This window comes from Ursus arctos, unplaced genomic scaffold (genome assembly GCF_023065955.2).
Source record: "Ursus arctos isolate Adak ecotype North America unplaced genomic scaffold, UrsArc2.0 scaffold_12, whole genome shotgun sequence".
NCBI lineage: Eukaryota > Metazoa > Chordata > Mammalia > Carnivora > Ursidae > Ursus > Ursus arctos.
In genome coordinates, this window is record NW_026622786.1 from 64,534,396 (window position 1) to 64,550,857 (window position 16,462).

The 16,462-nt window shown below is 43.1% G+C and overlaps 1 pseudogene; it reads left to right on the forward strand.

The window, feature by feature from the left end:
* Positions 1-389: 389 nt before the first annotated feature.
* LOC113254214 (calreticulin-like) overlaps positions 390-16,462 on the forward strand; it is a 49,090-nt pseudogene continuing 33,017 nt past the window's right edge.

Here is a 16,462-nt window from a genome sequence, read left to right on the forward strand (position 1 = left end):
CCTCCTTAAAGGAAGTATTGGCCACTGCTACAAGCTGCCAAGTGTCGTTGGCCAGCAGGAAGTAATACCACTGGCTTCAGGGGCAAAATGAGCATTTGGAATCTGAGACCTTGCATAGGGGCTGGCACATTAAGATATGCAGGAATGTTGGTTGACTGAACTGGAGAATCACTGAATTAGTGATACAAATAAGTGTGAGGGGAGGGCTCAGGCAATGGCAGTGCCACTTGTAAAAGTACAAAATCAGGCAGAAAGAAACTGGAATTCAGATGAGGATCTAAATGATGCAGAAGTCACAAGGAGAGTGTGTGAGAGTGAGTGTGAGTGTGTGTGTGTGTGTGTGTGTGTGTGTGTGTGAATGGTAATTCTGTCAACTCTCAGACTCGACCATGAAAACTTGGCCAAAGAGATGTTCTGAGACAAAGGGCCTCTGTGCCCAGCTGGCTCAGGCCCACGGAGGACAGCTCAGAGGGCTGAGGAGCAGCCTGCTGCTCAGGCCTCCAACTGATATGCGATTGGGACCGTCTGCCAAGTGTGGGTACTCGGACATGCTTGGCCTGAGGAAGAATCACCCTGGACAGATGCCCAAACCAAAGAGGCCGGATCCAGCTGGCCTTTCCAGGTCTCAAGTGCAAACTGATGGAAAGGGTCTCTGCAGAGGCCACAGGGATGTGGAGGTGAGAGCAGGGGCCAAAACAACAACAAAAATGCTGGAAAGAAGTATATCAGAATCTTGACAATGGTCATCTCTGTGAGGTAGATTGTAGGTGCTTTTACTGCTTATCTGCTGCCTCTGGGCTTTGTACCTTTTCTACAATAAATTATTTTGCTTTGAAAAATCAAGAAATATGAAATAAGAAAAACAGACACTAGTTGCCTGTCTTTCTCATTAGACTGTGAGCTCCTTGAGGTCTTGAGGGCTCAAGGAATTATGTCTTACCAGTACTTTGATGTCCAGCACTCACACTGGAAGAGTATAGGAGCTCTGCAAATATTTGAGTGAATGATTTATATCGTCTTCTACTTCAAGCATTTAGGCTCCTATTCAGTGTCCGCTTTCTTAACAGACTTGGCTATGTGCTTCCTAGGGTACAGTGGATTAGAAATGACAACCTATAAAATGAACGGAGGACCTACTAGAGGTTCCCATTCAGTGACAGCAAAACTAATTGCTTTTAATAATTATTAATTATTACAATAATCTTATTATCTTATGTAATAAGATACCTCATATCAATCTGTCATGCAACAAACATTGAGCAACTAGTATGTGTACAGTATTCCTTCACTTTCCCTGCCTGTAATATGAGGAGGTCAGAGGAAATGACCACTAAGAGTCACTCTGGCTTGGGAGTGCCTGGGTGGCACAGCGGTTAAGCGTCTGCCTTCGGCTCAGGGCATGATCCCGGCGTTATGGGATCGAGCCCCACATAAGGCTCTTCTTCTATGAGCCTGCTTCTTCCTCTCCCACTCCCCCTGCTTGTGTTCCCTCTCTCTCTGGCTGTCTCTATCTCTGTCTAATAAATAAATAAATAAATAAATAAATAAATAAATAAATAAAATCTAAAAAAAAAAGAGTCACTCTGGCTTGAACCTTCTATGATGTTAAGAAGAAAAGTCTAAAACATTAAAGTAGGACTTTATTAACCATGTGACACTATTCTCCCAACAAGAAAGGCTCCTTATTTTGGGACATCTTAAATTGTGTCAGGTCTGATTTGTATCAATACTGTTCACCCAGAAAAAGAATTACCCAGAAGTTCTGAGTTCTGTTCTAACCTCTCTTACCATAAAGTTCAAGATTAAAGTTGTACGACTGTTTCTACATACTTGTTAAATTCAATTAACATTTGTCAAATGGATTAATAAATGAATCGACCCATTCGTAAAGCTGAGAATCTTATGGCATAGGCAAAAGACAAGGTCATCCATCCATCCATTCATTCAACAGATGTTTTGGCAGTTAACTCTGTGTGAGATACTGGGACGCAATGATACATAAAATAGTTACGAAACTCACCAGTCTGGTGTTGTCTGGGGAAGACAGATATTACTCAAATTATACACAAATAATTTTATTAATTACAAACTGTAAAGGACTATGTCTCTTACGTTTGCTGTGCACTCTTTAGATTATAAAGGGCTTTTCACACACATCACTTCATGGGAAGCCATATAGTATAAAGGTTAAAAGTAAAGATTTCAGTGTTGTATAGGCCTGGGTCTGAATCTGGCTTCCCCACTTACTTACAAACTGGGCTCTTGGACAAGTTTCTAAGCTTTACTTTTCTCATCTTTTGAATGAGGGAAAATCGCGCATTCGTCACAGAGCTATTATGAGAGTGCATGAGATAATGCATGGGAAGCACTCAGCACAATGCTTGACATATGGCTCCTGAACAGTAGCTGTTAGTATGATTACACAATTTTTTGTTCTTCATAGCACTTTTCCCTGTATCTCCCTCTTATTCCAGAAGAAAGGCCAGGTCTGAAATCAGGGTTCACATCTCAGGTCCACCACTTACTAGATACAAAATGAAACTAATAGTACCTTTTCATAGCATTATCCATCAGAGTAAATGAGGCGAAATTTTTAGGGACCCACACGAAGGTCAAACACATAACAAATCTTTCGAGTATGGTATTAATCCTTATTCTCCACTGGACAAACTGTGGTCAGGGAAGTGGTAATCATTCCAGTCTAACCACAGCAACATCAGATGGAAAGAAGCTCCTGGGGCCCCGCCATCAGGAGTGGTGGGTGAGGTGGTGGCCCCTAAGATGTCTTGGCCTGTCTAACACTGAGATCTTGGGAGAGACAGGGGAAGACTGTGGAAAGCAAACCCATCCCCTGGGCCTCATGGGGAGAGGTAGTTGAGTTGTCAGGCTTGAGTAACAGGAGCTGACAGAACCAGTTTAGCGTGGTCTTACTGGATGTGGGTTGAAGTGGGGTTTTCATGGGCAGAGATAAGGCCATAACCCTAGATACTGGGTAGTGGAATTTGAGAAATATTCATTCAGCTGTGCAGAGGAGATAAAATGAAGTCTACACCCAAGGCCTCTTCCATTTCGAGCTGCCAAATTGCCCTGTGACTCTGGGAGACCCGTGGGACCAGGAAGTGGGAGTCAGCAACTCTGAGGCATAAAATCAGAAAGGCACGGAAAGTTTGGATGGAGTGCCAGATCCCAAAAAGAATGCCTCTTTGTCTGTATGCCTTCTGTGCCGAAGCCAAACAAATTTATCAGCATCTCCTCGAAACTGCAAGGGAGAGTCTAAAAAGTTTAAGCAATAAAAAAGGGCAAATGGAAATTGATTATTTAATATCATCATTACTAATTCAAGAAGTATAAAATGGTATTACTAATCTCTTTACTTGGTGAGGTGATTTTATTATTTTATCTTACTAGACATAAATATGTATAAGGGCTTTGTTCCCCTAACCAAATTTTTTCTGTCTATTTTTAAGAGAATGCCTCAAGCCTTTCAACCATACATTGCCATGGTGGTTTTTAGGACTTCACTCCCATAGAGGAGGGTAGGATGGAGCATTAATGTGTAAGTGGCTCAAATATTTGGTAGTCCAGCCACTTCACGTGGTAGGGCACAAATGGTAGAGTCTAGGCATCAGAGAGTGAAGGGGATTTCAGAAATATTAGAGTTATCCCATGATATTCCCTTACTGTTCCTGCAGTCTTGGTCAGCCTTAGCTGCAGCTCATAGTCTTTAAGAAAACACAAATCATTTCTATATTTTGCTTTTCTTCTTTACCCTATTGATGGATGGAAAAAGTGACTTAGGCTGGATTATGGTAATTTCAGCTTACTGCAGGAAAATTTTATGGAGACAAAGGAAAGGCTAAAGGTAAATGCTGGAATTCAGGAATATACTAATTGACTAGAAAAAAGTTCTGACTTTTATACGATTGTTTTTACACATATTATCATTTCATTTCTCTTCATTAGAATTTTAAAAAAGTAGTCGATGGAGAAGAATGAACTGTCCGCGAAAATAATAATGACCATTTACTAAATAACAGGTATTCAGGGACACCTGGGTTGTTGGTTAAGCTGGCAGTTGGTTAAGTGTCTGCCATCGGCTCAGGTCATGATCCCAGAGTCCTGCTCAGCAGGGAGCCTGCTTCTCCCTCTGCCTGCTGCTCCCCCTGCTTGTGCTCTCTCTCTCTTTTTGTCAAGTAAATAAATAAAATCTTTAAATAATAGGTATTCAAAACTAAGCTCTTAGACACATTATCCCCATTAATCTTCCTGATAACTTCGTGAGATGATTCCCAATTTTGCAGAGGGGCCCCAGAAAGGATGGGTAATTTGCCCAAAGCTAGACACAGCTGATGAGAGGCAGGGCTAAGACTGGATTCTAGGTCTGACTCCAGGACTATGTTCATTATTGCTGGACTACCCTGCTTTTTCTCCACCTTGGAATTTTTTATATAACACTGTACTTGAAACATGGAAAAGCACTGTATAACCTCCAAATGTTGCTTTCCCCTAGAGCAGCTTGATACAAAGGAGAGTGGAGCAGACAGACCTGAGGCTAACTCCCATGACTCACTAGCTGCATAATTTGGGCAAGTCTTTTCACTTCTCTGGGCCTTGCTATTAGATGGAGATGATAGTCATCGACTGCCGTGCTCATCAGACAGGGCTGCTGTAAGAGCCAAATAATATCATGAGGGGAGGGGGAGCTCTGAGGACAAGGTCTACAGGCAAGGGTGTTTTTGCCTGAGAAAGCTTTTATTCTATAAATAGAATCCATCGATTGTCCCCTGGAGTAACTTCCCATCTTCTCTGTCCTGGCTCCTGTTATGAATCTCATTTTCATGTTTATTAAAGGAGAGAATTACAAACTGGCTTGAGCATTTAAAATCTCATTTAAATCCACTCTGGAATATTGTTTCCAAAGGAGAGAGAATTGAAGACTGAGTGACTCGTGGGACGCCTGCTTCTCGGTGGCTCTGGGGGCAGTCTGCACAGCCACCCATTTTCTCTCAATTCGATTTCTTGTGTGTGGCTCCTCATGTCTCATCCTGCTCAGGTTCATTAGGTTTCCCTTGGTTATCTAGAAGGGCTCTTGGGTACAAATGAGGCTCAGTAAGGCGGTGGGCGGGGGGATTGGGTTGGACTACATAACAGGATCTGGTAGAGCCAAGATTCAAAGCTTGGTCTTCTGCTTATGGGTTCAGGGCTCTTTCCCTTGGGTCCACTCCCATTCCCCAAAGTCTTCTCTGGCTGCTCTAGCCTCACACGATGTCTTCGGGGAAGTAAGCATACTCTTTAAACTACAGACAGTTCCTAATGCAGTATCAGACATGAAAGTGCTTAGCACTTAGCACTGCTGTGCAATAAATGCTTCAGAGATGGCTGAATCAGGAGCTGTGCTTCTTCTGTGCAATTTAACACCTATATATTGAAATTTCTTCTATGCTAGGTCTTGGCCTAGATGCTAGGAGTATAAAGATACCCCTGCTCTTCAGAAGCTTAAAACCTATTCGAAGAGACTGAAATAAAGCTTCTTGCAACCTAGCGTGACCCAGGGAAGTAGAGAGAGCTATGGAATCATGGGAGAAGGATCCTCTCTAAGCATGAATAATGATAGCCCCTTGTATTTTATGTTGGCAGTTTACAAAGTGCTTGTTACAGCTCTTACCATTTGACTTTCATGGGATCCCTATGAGGTAGGAATAATTGTCCGCATTTTCTGATGAGGCAACTGAGGCTCAGAGAATTGAAGTGACAGGCAGAGTCATAACAAGTAAGCTAGGCAGCAGCGTGGAGTAATGGAAGGACCACTGACTTGGAAGTCAGGAGACTTGGCTTCTCTGTCTGTCATTTGTGACTATGCGATCTTGGGTAATTTTCTTCTCTGGGGCTTAGTTTCCTCATCTATAAGATAATGTACTTAGACTAGAAATGTTCTGTGAGTCTCAGGATAAACAGGGTCTTGTTTTGTAAAGCTGCAGAACAGTATTTAACTATCTCCTGAAAATCAAAGGCAGAATGGTGTAAGGAGAAGGAATCAGACAGACATGGATTAAAATCCCGGTTTAGTTTCTTATTAGCCATGTGAGCCTAGGCATGTCACTCCACCTCCCTGTGACTCAGATTCCTAATTTGTAGAGATAATATCCATTTTGCTGAGTTCCTCTGAGGCTTGAATAAGGTAATGTGTCCAGCATCGCACCTGGCACATAGTAGGTATATAAGAAAGTACCAAAGATTGGTGAGACTGAGTGCTGAGTCTCTCTGGCTGCTCGTTGAGTATTTAAGTCTGAAGATTCTGTGTTCTCTGATCCCAGGTCTCCAGACCAATGAAGATGCCAAGTTTTATGCCCTTTCAACCAGGTTTAAGCCATTCAGCAATGAGAATGAGACCTTGGTGGTTCAGTTTTCAGTAAAACATGAGCAAGGCATCGATTGTGGTAGCAGGGGTGTGAAACTCTTTCCTGACACCCTGACCCAGGAGGACGTGCATTTAGAATCCGAGTATTACATCATGCTTATGAGCTCTCTGACAGCGGTCACTGTAAGCCCCGTAAGGTCTTGATGCGAGCCACTGTAAAACTGTTGAAGAGACTCCGACTGACCTGAAACAGGATATTTCCAGCCACCTTCCTATGCAGTAAGACTCTTCAACAACCTGAAAAAAGCAACTTTAAACCTAAGTGTTAGTTAAGTAAACCAGAGAGGTAGACAGCCACATGGTGTTCACAAGGCCACAGTACAGAAAGATATTCCCTGGTTCTCAAAAGGGGAGAAAGAAACCATAAGTGTGTAGACACTCCCAACTGGACTTACTACAATAGGCTTTGTGCTCTGAAGGAGGTTCCTGCCCTCGATGAGAGCAGGCACAGAGGTCAGGGAAATCACCTTTATCCAGCATTGATAATGAGTCCAGAGTATTGCAACTATAACCTCAATATGTCACTAGGCCTCCTTGGGGCAGTCTAGCTCTTGCTTCACTCCAACCTTGAATGGTGGCTGAGATTAAAAAACTAGCAAACAACAAAAACTAACCCAACTCCCAAAGCACTGATGAAGAATGTGAATTTTACCCAACGTTTTTATACAAAGTCAGAGAATGTGTCGCACCACATGTCATACAGCAAAATTTCCTTAAAATTCTCCTTAAACATTTCTTTCTTTTCCCAGGGAGTTTCAGATCACTTGCTTTAAGCCCTTGCTAAAATCCTCTTCAACCTCTTTCCCTTTTTCTGTCTGCCTCCCCTCCCCCCAACTCTTTCTCTCTCATCTTTCAATCTCCTCCAGGCATAGAACGATATAGCACTTTAGGGGCCTAAATGCCTAAATGCCCCCAGAGTGCTATATCGTTGCCTATCTCTATTTTCTTCGGAATCCACCCTCCTCACAAGGAGTTTATATGTGTGTATGTATGAGGTGGTTGTAGTAGGGAAATTGAAAATAATTTTTCAAATGTGATTTTTTTCATATGAATATTATTTGTTCAATGCTCAAACAACCAAACCAGTTTCAGTTGTTATCAGCTCCATTTTACAGATAAGGAAACAGAGGCAAGAAATTTGCCCAAGGTAAGTGGGAAGCCAGAATTTGAACCCAGTCCATCTGGCTTAAAGCCTGTGCTTTTTTCTATTCTACATTTTTGTCTTCTATTTGGTGGGGACACAGGCATGTGAATTGTTTTTTAAAAGGCGGAATGCAAGACATACTTTAAAAAAAGATATTGGTGAGGAGCTATGAGACCAGAGATGGCATGACTCAGTCCAACTGGGGGCTTTTTGGAGGGGGTATGAATTGTTCTTTGAGAATGAGTTAGATTTTAATAGGCAGAGGAGGTGAAGGGTATATAATGAGGACAGAGGAAGCTGTGTGAAACCTCAGAGGCATGAAATTGAAATGCAAGTAGAAAAATGATGAGACCAGTGTGGCTAGAGCACGTCTTGTGTGTGTGTGTGTGTGTGTGTGTGTGTGTGTGTGTGTGTGTGTTTAGAATAGTCAGAGAGCAATAACATGGGGAATGAGGTTGAAAAACTAGGTTATAACCTATTCTCGGACCTTTGTCACAATGAGCTCTCCAGGCTCAGAGCCATTGATCAACAATTGCCTCTTAAGTTTTCACAAAGCAGAAAGAACCCCCGGCTCTGTTTCTCCCTAAGTTTGGGCTAAATCCCAGCAATGCTACTTATTAGCTCTTTGACCTTGGGCTAGTTACTTAACTTTTCTGAGCCACAACTTTCCCAGCTAAAAGTGGAGATAGTAACAGCTGCTTGTCGTGAGAACTAAATAATATGGTATAAGGTACCTGGCACAGGAGGGGCTTTCTGGTTGGGTTTGGTCAATGGAAGCCTTGGCAGGAGATCAGAGGGAGGGAAAAGAGCTGTGTCTCTCAACTGAAAGTCACAGCTTCCCTCCTGGCCATCCTCCCCACGGGACTTTTTTTTTTTTCCCAGGCTCTGGTGGTAACTACTCTTGCTCCTTGCAAGGATAGGGGTAGGAATAGCCCTACTGTTGCTCGCTCACAGCACCGCACTATTCCTTATGTCGTCTCAATGTCCTGCCCCCTTCTTTGTAAATAGTTCCTTTATTAAATTCCCCTCAAGTAATCCTAAATTTGAGTATGCTATTTATCTCTTGCTGGGACCCTGATGAATACATAGGTTGTGTCTGTCTTAGCCTCGGACCAGGCAAACTGCTTAAAAATGATATAAAATCATGCATTAGGGTTTAAATTCTAGGCCCTGACATCTGTGGCTTTGGCAACAACAAAATACATGTCATCCTTTGCTACCAAGGGAAATACCATGAGAACAAAAAGGCCATCAAATGTAGGGTGAGTATGTGGGCTTGTCCTCAGCCTGGGGGAGAAGGATAAGCATTTTATATATGTTATCTCACTTAATCCTTACAAAAACCCTATAAATTAAATACTTTCAGAAAATAGATATAGACATGTGCTATAAATTATAGAAGTTCACATAGGAGCAATTTCTAAAAGTCAGATAAGGTCCCCTCTTGAAAGAATGTTTGGCATGGCCCACTGCTAGATATTGAAGAGATGGGGGAGGTAGGGAGTGCTGGGCTTAAATATGGGTGGTGTTTATATCTTAGTAACATCAGGTTAGAGAGATCTAGGTTGGTTGGAAGATAGTAGCTGGATTTTATTGACAACTCAATCGGCACTCAACAAATGCCAACTCTGTGCTGGGCCTTGGGCTGGGGATAGAGTGAGCCAGACATGGCCTCTGACCTCACAGAACTCACAGTCCAGTGAAGGTATGAATCAAAAAAGGAGTATGTTGAGGGTCTGGGGAAGCACAGAAGAAGCCCCCTACATAACCTGGAGGCTTAGGGAATGCTTCTTAGAGGACTCCCCTGTGCTGAGTTTTAAAAGATGAGCATGAATTGGTTTTGTGAAAGAGTGACAATTTTAGGGAAGATTTAATTCCTGGAAGAGGTAATCACATGAGAAAAGTCAAGAAGAGCTGAGAAATTTGCAAGATATTTGACACAACTAGAGTGCCAGAGAGGGGCAGGAACTGGGTCTAGAAAAGCCCATAGGACTTGCATCATTGGAGAACTCGTGTTCAGGCTCAAGGCCTTTGTTAGCAGGACTATACATGCAGAGGCTCCCTGAGGTCCTCCTCTGGGGTAGGCCTTGTGTTGGAAGCTGCAGACACAACAAATGAGTCAGACATGACCTCTCCCATTGAGAAGCTTACAATCTAGGGGGACAGACAGAAAAACAGACAAGATCAGAGAATGACCAGAGCTGTGATAGAAGAAGGGTGGGGGCTAGGAGAGACCAAAGGAGTGTGTACTTAGGAGAATGAGATCTAGAGTCTCTATTGGGTTAACCACAGAAATGGGATGAGGGATATGGTGAAGTATGTTTGTGTATAAGGGGGGGGGGTGGCATTCAGGAACTGTTTTCAGTGGTGCCTGTAATGCTTGAGGTCCAAAGATGTCCAATAGGAGTTGAAATATTCCCCATCCCCTTTCTAGATCAAAGACATTTACACTCTGATCATTTGCCCCAATGCTACTTATGAGGTCAAAATCAACAACTAGCAAGTGGCAGCTGGGGGTCTGGAGGACGACTGGAACTTCCTGCCTCCCAGGAAGATAAAAGACCTCTACGCCTGGAAACCAAGGAAATGGGATGAATGTCTGCAAACAGAGGATCCTAAAGATAGGAAACCTGAGATTAGACAGTGTTTGGGAAACAGGTGGAGATGTCAGCTATGGGGATGGGAAAAGAAGGCTGGGAATAGAAGCAAAAACTGGGGCATTAATCCCTCAAGGAGGTGTCCAGCTAAATATTGGTATCCAAAGAGGTGTGGAGGAAAGAGGGAAGTAACTCACATTTGTTGAGATATTATTGATCCTTCTGGCAGCCTCTGTGAACAGTGTGCTCTGATCTCTGTTATGAATAAGAAAACTGACACTTAGAAAATGAAGTGACTTGGCAAATACATATACTATTAGCACCAGGATTTGAACCTGGATCTCTGACTCCAGAGTTATTGATATGGGGAGTGTATGGAGTATATTCACTGATTTATTATCATTCACTGGGAGGCTCTACTGGATATAGCTATGGATAGGACAATCCAGGGATTGAGAATCCTCCTGGGATTCAGAACCTAGTGTGGGATGCAGATAAATACACAGATGAAGATCATGCTATGTAATTAGTGCTGAGAGTCAGGGAAGCCCAAATCCTGTGGAGCCCAAAAGAGGCTCCTAACGAGTGCCTGGGTGGCTCAGTTGGTTAAGCGTCTGCCTTCGGCTCTGGTCATGATCACAAGGTCCTGGGATTGAATCCTACATTGAGCTCCTTGCTCCACAGGGACTCTGCTTCTCCCTCTGCCGCTCTCTCTCTCTCTCTGTCTCTCATGAATAAATAAATAAAATCTTTGAAAAAAAAAAAAAGAGACTCCTAACCTAGCCTGTGTTAGGATGCAGGTGGTGGTCTAGGAAGGAGGAGGCAATGCTTGAGTGACTGGGTTAACCTAGAAACATAGACTCTGGAGTTAGATACGGGTTTGAATTTGAGCTCCACCCTTTACTACCTGTGAGACTCTAACCTACTTGCAGTTAGATTTTAGGCAAGGAACATAATTGCTGTGAAAGTCAATTTCACAAACAGGAAATGCTATAATACCCATGGGTGAAGGTTGTTGTGAAGATTAAATGAGCTAACATACATAATACAGTGACTAGTATATAGTAAGGCCTTAACATGTGGGATTTATATGTTAATAATGTACTGAATTTCAAACACTGAAGGGTTTGGAGGGCAAGGGTTGGAGGGAAGATATTCCAGACCCAGAGAACAGCAGGAGCAAAGGCACAACAATTAGGTGGAAAGCAACATGGTTGTGTAAAGAACTGAAAGCAGCAGTTTAGTATTTGGGGAGCATCAAGTTTGAGGTGGAGACTGGTGGGAGATGAGGTTGGAAAGGTCTGTTGGAGCCAGGCCACGGAGGGCCTCACTTATTTTGTTGCTACTCCACAGGTCAGAGCAGATTCATCCTCATGCAGAGGAGATGTTTGGGGTTAAGCAAGGAGCAACATAGGACCCAGCAGCTGGAATCCCTAAGAAGTCCCTAAGAAGAAGCCTACAGAGAGGTGGGCAGAGGCCCAGCCACATGTAGGGTGATTTAGCAAAGGGCTCCAGTTCCATGGGAGGGAAGTGTAGTTAGGGAATTAAGAGAGATGATTAGACTGTGTCTGTGCCTTCAGCACAAACAAGAAAAATAGGGTCTAGGTGTCTTCCAGGCCCAGCAGGCAGGCTCGGAGCAACTCTCACTCTTGTTGAGGACCATGCACCTGATGTAGTCAGGATTGGCTCAAGCCCTGGGAGAGAGGAGAGAGGTTACAGGTCTCTATGTTCCCCACTGAGTAGAACTGGAGAACATGGAAAGTAGTTAGATAGTCAGGGATCTAACAAGACTATAGTCCCCATGATGGGATGCTGACTGTTACATGTCAGGAATCAAAAGGCAGCCGAGACAGTTCAGGAACTAGAGAACTCTCCCAGTTGCAATGCTACTGAATGACTTTGAGTCTATAGGCTTGGCATCAAAGCCTTCAGTCAGTCTGGGAAAATGGTCAGCACCTAGGAGAACTGCTAGGTAGATAGAGTAAAACATTGGAGACTCCACATCAGAAGACATATGAAAATCAGGATAGGCTGTTTGTGACCTGGAGATTTGTCTTGGTAAATAGAAGGGGCCTGGAGTAAAGGGAGGACTGTAACAGGTCTGGGAGCAACCTGGGTACAAAGCAGATCACCAAGAGAGGTCTTCAGGAAGAGGGATACAGGCTAGAAGACTTGTTATGACAGTAAAGGCACATGATTGAGGGAGGGAGAGGGTCTGACACAAGGGAAATTCTCATCTTATTTGAGCTTGAAGTGTTCAAGGTCAAAGTGACAGTGAACTTGAGGAGGACTAGAGTTGCGTAAAGGCTTTTTCTCTCCTATATTGGGTTTGTTTACAGAATCTTGAGCAGGGCTTTCATGGGGGTAAGGACAGGAGGGTAGCAGGGTTAAGGAGCCAGGTCTAGCCTGACTATATGGACTGCAGTTTCATTCCAGCCCACTCACCTGTCCTCAAGGAGGAACATTTTGTTTTAGGACTGGGAGGACTTTGAATACATCCCAGACAGAAACTTCAAGAAGCCAGACAACTGTAATGAGGCAATAGATGGGGAGTGGGAAGGACCTCTGATACCAAACCTGAAGTATAAGGTGAGGAGGGCCTCTTCTTGCAATGGGTATGAGAAATAAGACAGAAGAGATGTGAAGTTTAATTTATAGAAAAGAAACTCTGAGATCCTATTGTCTTCTCACCACGTCCCACCACCCACTGCCTATAAGACTGTAGCCTCATCTGGGCCCTGCTTTCAGGGCTGTGCCTACCTGGGAGAGGGTGGTCTGGTAAAGGTCAACGCTGGGAGGGGGAGGTCCAGGCAGCCCTAGACAAGGGGTTTGTACAGAGCGGTGGAAAGCAGCCAAAGGAACATGGTCAAAACAGGAAATGGGTCTGGGGTCAGGAACCGGAAATCTTAGCACTGATCCTAAAAGGGAAAAGTGGGACATGAATGAGTCAAAAGTATTGAGGGTGGGGATGGGGAACTTCTCCTTAAGGGTTAGCTCCTGACCTTGTATCAAAAATGAGAAGAAACTAAGGAATCAGCTATCAAATGGTCCAGAAATAAAACTAACACAAGCATGATTTTATTTGGCCACAGTTTCCTGTATTACATATCAGGAAGAGAATGGCCCCAAGTGCCAAAGTTCTTAAACGGTGTTCCCTGTGAAGCTACATTTTCTTAAGTTCGTGAACTAACTTTGGCATAGAGATGGGACCAGGCTCAGAATGGGTATCTGTCACCTTGTTCAGCTCCCTCTAGGTAGAAAGGAGAACTTGAAAGAGTCTCATGCATTAGCTCAAAAATAAAAAGAGAAAGAGGCTACAGGAATCCTGCTCTGGTATGCAACTGTCCTTATAAATTGGTCTTTCTGATTATATGAGAAGAATGAGAAAATACTAATGCTGTGTTCACTCTTTGGTTCTTTGTTTAGGGACAATGGAAACCTCAGATCATGGACAATCCCAATTACCGGGGGAGTGGATTCATCCAGAAATAGACAACCCTAAATGTAAGCCTGACCCCACCATTTGTTACTATTAGAACATCAGTGTTCTTGGCCTGGACCTTTGGCAGGTAAAGTTCTCTGGGCTCAGAGCCACTGATCAATAGTCCCTCTAAAGTTTTCATAAAGTGGAGCTGCAGGCTAGAAATCACAAGACTTGAATGAGTCTTGATCTTTCTAAGCTTCAAACTGCTCATCTTTAAAATGGGAGTAATAACTTGTCCTGATAACTGCAATAGCTAAAATGTAGTGAGTCCCTACCATGTACCAAGTACCACATTAGAGACTTTGCAAATACTACTTAATTCTCACTATGAAATCTTCTATTTCTAAATGTGAAAACTGAGGTTCAGAAATGATAAATAATTTGCCTGAAGACACATTTGGTGAACAGAAAAGCTGAGATTTGAGTGTAGGTCTTCTGAGGCCAGATTCAGGCTTCCAGTACTTTACACTGCCCTGTTGGTCCTGCATGATACTTGGGGGTGATTTTGGGCAAAGAGAATCATCAGAGATGTGGTAAAATAAACAAATTTTTAAATAAATAAATAAAAATAAATCCCCAGACAGATGTCAGATGTGATTGGCCCAGCCACGATGGCAATTCTTCTTAAAAAAATTTTTTTTGAGTTATTGTTTTTAAAGAGAGCAAGAGAGAGTAGGAGGAAGGGCAGAGGGAGAAGAAGAGCAAGAATCTCAAACAGACTCCCTGCTGAGTGTGGAACCTGAAGCAAGGTTCCATCTCATGATCCTGAGATGATGACCTAAGCCAAAATCAAGAATCAGATGCTCAACTTACTGAGCCACCCAGGGGCCTCATGATGGCAATTCTTGACCTAGCCTTTCTTTCTCTTCCAGTCCTCTTTCCTGGCTCTGGTTGGAAGGGAAAGAGGTAGGCTCAGATACTCAGGCCTTCATGGAGTTGTTCTCTCTCTCTCTCTTCCCTGAGACCTTTACTGAAGATGGGGAGTTTTCTTTCCCAAATTAGGAGAAAAGAGAGTACCTCAATTGAATGCCAGCCCTAGAATGAAGGCTTTAGCCCAGGAGGCTTCTGAAAGACTACAATCTATACAAAAAACAAAAACAAAAACAAAAACCTGCAATCTACATAGTCTTGGAATTCCCTTGGAGAGGAAGGAAATTCACTTTTGTTAAACACAGGTCTGGAATCAATGCTTTACCTGTATCACCTCCCTTAATCCTCATAACTCTAGAAAATAAGTACTATTGTCTCTTATTATCCCATTTTACATTTGACAGAATTGAGACTCAGAAATGTCAAGTGATGCACCCAAGAGCACACAGCTAGTGCATGGTAGAGACAGGAATCAAACAAAGGTCTATCAGCCTTTATTGACTACGCCTACTGTACAATAATAGAGCCTATAGAAAATTAGCTACTTGTCTTTGAGTATATCCTGGAAGGTTCCATAGCCAGGGAAACCTGTCTCTGACCAGCCAGGGAAATCAGTCTATAGTACAGGGCTGCCAAAGGGCTCTTGGATAGACACCCCCTGTATGAAGCTTTCTTGGTTTATTTATTTTCTACTTTCTTGGTTTCCTGGCTTAGTGAGACCAGCATAGGAGGTCAAGGAGATGATGTATATAAATTATCACATGCACGGCAGGGGTTCAGAAGAGAAGGAGGAGAGGGGAGGGGAGGAGGCGAGGGAGGGAGGAACACTTGTCCTTCTTTCCTTCCTTTCCTATCTGAAGAATGTGGAAGTTCAATGCACAAGTTTCCATTGTTACCTTTTTTTTTCCAGTTGTCTCTTTTTAATAAATAATAAGAACTTTCTATATCTTATGTAAATATGTGGTCGTGTTAATATGCCTAATCTGATAGTTTCCTTAAAATGCATTGTGGTTTTTTTCACTGATAACATTAAGGTATACATTTAAAACTACACTTTTGTTAAAAATTTTGTACAAAATTTTTAAATGATTTGACACTAATTGTTTTTGAGTTGTATCAACTTCTCCAAGCAGGCAAACCTTTGAGAATTTAAACCACGCTCTAGGAATGCTTCTCACACTGTAATGTGCATATGAATCACTGGAGAATCCTATTAAAATGCAGATTCTGATCCAGCAGGTCTGGGATAAAGCCTGAGAGACTACATTTCTAAAACTCCAGCATTATCTCTTTAGATTGTTGTTTTTGTTCTGACATAGTTCTGCATCATGCTTACATTATCCTTGCAGGCATCCCTTCCTTTTAGGTTCTAATTGGGTCTGATACTCCCATGTCTTACTTCACCTGACACACTTAACCAACTGGATACATCCAGTTTAACACTGGGTCCCTGTACCTTATTGGAAAAGCCTAGTGACTCTCAGCATGGAGATAGGTGGGAATTCCCTCACCTGTCCTGTCCCAACTGGGGTTTCTAGCCTTCAGATGCTCTGTGAGCTTTGCTGTCGTCCTGGTGGGACCTAGCCTAAAAAGCTGGTCAACTTTCCTGCCTGGTCCCTGACACTTTCACCCTCTATTCTGCTGCCTCCATACACAATCCCCTTGCTTTTGTTGTTGTTGTTGAAACAGAAGTTCTTGCATAGTTTCATCAGGACAGAGACTGGGAGGAGATGGCCACAAAGAGAAAACTCTTTCTCTTGGGCACCTGGGTGGCTCAGTTGGTTGTCTGCCTTCGTCTCAGGGAATGATCCCAGGGTCCTGGGATTGAGCCCCTGCATTGGGCCCCCTGCTCAGTGGGGAGTCTGCTTCTCCCTCTATGCCTCCCTCCCTGCTTGTGATCTCACTCTCCATCTAATAAATAAATAAAATTTAAAAAAAAAAAAGAAAGA